The sequence below is a fragment of the Lathyrus oleraceus genome, chromosome 7 (genome assembly GCF_024323335.1).
Source record: "Lathyrus oleraceus cultivar Zhongwan6 chromosome 7, CAAS_Psat_ZW6_1.0, whole genome shotgun sequence".
Lineage (NCBI taxonomy): Eukaryota > Viridiplantae > Streptophyta > Magnoliopsida > Fabales > Fabaceae > Lathyrus > Lathyrus oleraceus.
The window spans coordinates 225,020,839-225,025,077 of NC_066585.1; the positions used below are offsets into that span (position 1 = coordinate 225,020,839).

Below are 4,239 nucleotides of genomic sequence, written 5' to 3' on the forward strand. Positions count from 1 at the left end.
TTTTATAGGGGGTGCAGGAGGTGGTGCGACCCATGACGATGAGATGGAGGACGTCCTTGGATCCGTAGGTGGTGGCGAAGAGGAGGAAGATTGAGGAGTTTGTTGAATTGTAGAGTTTGTTTTTATTTTGAGTTTCCTTTGTATTATTATTGCTTTTGTTGAATTTTCATTGTACTTTTAGGTGGCTCTAGTTCACCAAAACTTTGGTTTGTTAATTTGTCTTGTTAATTGCATGAATACTCTGTGAGATTTAAGTGTGTTACAATGAATTTGGTTTACCAACATTTTTTTGTTTAATTGTTCTTACTCTTAAGTCAAGCTTAAAGCAACCAAGAAATATTCGCAAAGAAAGAAGCATAGGACACTTCGAGTGGTGATGATAAGAATTAGTGTCGACATTTCAAGGTACACTTTATCGCTTTCTAGACTTAACATGAGTAGTTTGATGGTGTGTGCAAATTCCATATCATAAATTCATTGAAATACATGTCATTTTTGAATCAAAATAGGACTTAACCAATTGTGAGGAGGCTTTCCATTGTACATGATCACACTGAAATTTACGTATTTTCGACTCGGATTTCACATGCATTCTAGTTGTTTTATTATCATTTTATTGTGTTATTGCTATGTTTTCCTTTGTTTTCAGGTTTTTACTTTAATCAGAGCCTCGATCGAGAAAAGGAGCGAAAAAGAGCCAAAAACCCTAAAATTCAGCTTTTTGCTCTTATGGCATACCCAATGGCGGGCGCCACAGACCAAGCCATGACGTGTCAAATTCAACTTCCATAAACTCCCACGTTTTCCCACTACTTCCACTAAGGCGCCCCATATTGTGCTTGTGGCGGGCGCCATGGCCTTGTGGCGAGCGCCACAAGAGGAAAAAACGGTTCCCTCCTATTTTCAAGTGAAGGGCATCCAAGTCATTTCCATCTTTTTACTTGCTTATAAATAGAAACGCGAATTCACTTTTACAACCATCCAAACTTAGAACAGAGGCAAACTCAGAAGCAAATTTGTTTCACTTAGGCATATATTCAGTATTTTATAGTGGTAATCGCTTCGCATTGGAGTGTTACCACAATTGTGTAATCAAGTCTGTGATAGAGTTTGTTATCGAGTTTGGAGCACTTTGGAAGGAAGTTAATCCTGCCGCCATTTTCTTTTCCGCATTGCAATTTACTCAGCCCTCCGATTGGAGCAGGTTTTTATTACTCGCCTTTACTTTATTTATTTCCCGCACTCGCCTTTACTTTATTTATTTCCCGCACTCGCCTTTACTTTATTTATTTCCCGCACTCGCCTTTACTTTATTTATTTCCCGCACTCGCCTTTACTTTATTTATTTCCCGCACTCGCTTTTACTTTATTTATTTCCTCGCACTCGCTTTTACTTTATTTATTTCCTCGCACTCGCTTTACTTTATTTATTTCCTCGCACTCGCTTTAAATTATTTACTTTCCGCACTCGCACTACTTTTTATTTACTTTCCGCACTCGCACTACTTTTATTTATTTTAATGCACCTTTACTTTACCATGTCTAACTAAATTTATAAGGTTAGAATGTAAGGATCGTAATTGAACCAGTAATCCGTACAATTGTTCGTAGAGACACTTAAGGGCTATTTTAACTTTCAACTTAAGTTTTCCCGTACTTCAATTCCGTTGGGTAAGATCGAAAGCCGTCCAACGTCTTTATAAACTTAATTGTTTATAACTATTTCAAAAACAGCGAAAGCGCTTTGTTTAGTTCATTAGGAGATTTTAACATTAAGAAGAAAAGAGATTTTAAAACTATTTTCGGACGCGTTTATAAGTTTAGAGTCTGGTTCGTGAGAACCTCTTTTGGTTAAGAAATCCAGGTTATAATACTTTTCAACTTAGTCAAGATACTATATTTCTTAAAAATAGGTTTACTACTCTAACGCAATGCGCGCCTTTTTATAAGTGACAATAAGAGGGTTTGATTAGGGAGTACAACTCAGTTCTGAATACGCGAAAGCGACAGTTCCTGTTAAATTAGTTCTTTTCAAAGTAGGAAACATTGCCCATAAGTAGTTCTATTAGCAAGTACTTGGATTATCAATTGATTACGTGAATTACATTCGACCCTGTCTTTATTAATTATATTCTATTTCAATACTTTACTTTTCATTGCACACTACAAAAACACCTATTTTGATTGCCTTTGATAAACACCATAACGACAGAAAATGATAGATTGACACTTGGTCTCTGTGGATTCGATAATCTTTTATATTACTCTGACGCGTTCGTATACTTGCGAAAAGCACGCATCAAGTTTTTGGCGCCGTTGCCGGGGACCAATTTCGTCAAATTTCATTTTCCTGTTGTTATATCGTTTAGACTTAGGTTATTTCCCGCCGGTCGATGCGAAGAACTCGCAGTACCGGAAGTTTAAGCTTAAAATACCCTCTGGCGGAACCTGAACGTTACGCTCGCGCACGTTTATTCTTTCATAGAATTAAGAGAGCTATGAACGAAGATCAAAACCAAAGACCTCTTAAGGACTTCGCTCAACCATCTAACGAAGAACCTAGTTCTAGTATAGTAAACCCAACTATCCCAGCCAATAATTTTGAACTTAAACCATAGCTATTGCAACTAGTGCAACAGAGACAATTCGCGGGTCTCGCTACTGAGAACCCTAACCAACATTTAAAAATATTTCTTCAATTAGAAGATACTTTTAAAACCAATGGAGCTTCTCCTGAGGCAATACGTTTAAGATTATTTCCTTTTTCCCTCAGAGATAAAGCCCTATCATGGTTAGATTCCCTTCCACCCAATTCCATTACGACTTGGGATAACCTTAGAAGAGTTTTTCTTGCTAGATATTTTCCCCCGAGTAAGACCGCCGTTCTTCGAAACCATATAGCTAGATTTACCCAAAACCAAGGAGAATCGCTGTTCGAAGCTTAGGAGAGATATAAAGAGTTGTTACGAGCATGCCCACATCATGGTTTGGAAAATTGGTTAATCATTCAAACCTTCTATAATGGACTTCATTACAACACAAAGATGACCATCGACGCTGCCGCAGGCGGCGCTCTGATGAACAAACCTTATCCTGAAGCTAGTGCCCTCATTGAAGACATGGCTCAAAACCATCAATCATGGGGAGTCGAACGAGCGACAGTAGAGAAGAAGGAAGCCCAGGGAGGAGTGCATGAACTAAGCTCTATAGACATGATGCAAGCTAAAATGGACGCATTAGCCCTTAAGGTCGAACATATGTGCATAAACCCGAATACTGTAGCCGCAGTTTCATCGGATTGTGAGATATGTGGAACCCAAGGACACCAATCCGCAGAATGCAATCTATTAAACGAAACCCACTCCGAGCAAGTGAACTACACCCAAGGGAACCCATACTCGAATACCTATAACCCTGGATGGAGGAATCACCCGAACTTCTCCTATAAAAACAATAACCCTATCCAAAATAATACACCTTCGAGACCTAGTTATCAAGCCTCTAGATCAAATCAACCTATGCAACCTGTACCACCAAAGCCGAGCCTTGAGAAAATTATGGAAAATTTTATCACCGCTCAAACCCAACAAAACAAGGAGTCATGAACCAAAACATTCATGTTAACGAATTGATTACTCAGTTAGGAACCAAGGTTGACCAAATAGTTACTCATACCAAGATGCTTGAAACCCAGATCTCTCAGGTAGCTTTAAACCAAGCCCCTCAGACTACACCTGGAGGACAATTCCCTGGACAACCTCAACAAAATCCGAGAGGACAAGCCAATGCCATTACCCTACAAAGTGGGAACGCTTATGATGAGCCATCAAACCCTAGATTAAGTGAACCCGAAACTTCTAAGGAATGTACCAAACCCAGAGAAGAAGTAAAGGAACCAGAGGAATCTGAAAACCAGGAAGGTCGAGATAAAGGAGAAGAACCTAAAGATAAAATTTACGTACCACCCCCGCCATATAAACCACCTATACCATATCCTCAAAGACTCAAACAAACCCAGATCAATAAACAATATCAAAAATTTATTAAAGTTATAGAAAAACTTCATGTAGAAATCCCTTTCACAGAAGCCATTACCCAAATACCTTCTTATGCAAAGTTTCTGAAAGACATCCTTACCAACAAACGTAGACTTGACGATCCGAAGCCTTTGGAATGTAATGCTATTTCCGAGGACAAATTAGCAAAGAAAGATAAAGATCCTGGAAATTTCTCCATTCC

The 4,239-nt window shown here is 38.8% G+C and overlaps 1 non-coding gene across 1 annotated transcript; it reads right to left on the bottom strand.

Annotated features, from left to right (window-relative positions):
• Positions 1-2,882: 2,882 nt before the first annotated feature.
• LOC127109219 (small nucleolar RNA R71) lies at positions 2,883-2,989 on the bottom strand. The gene has a single exon (XR_007796556.1). It is a non-coding gene; the product is annotated as a small nucleolar RNA R71 (small nucleolar RNA).
• Positions 2,990-4,239: the final 1,250 nt, after the last annotated feature.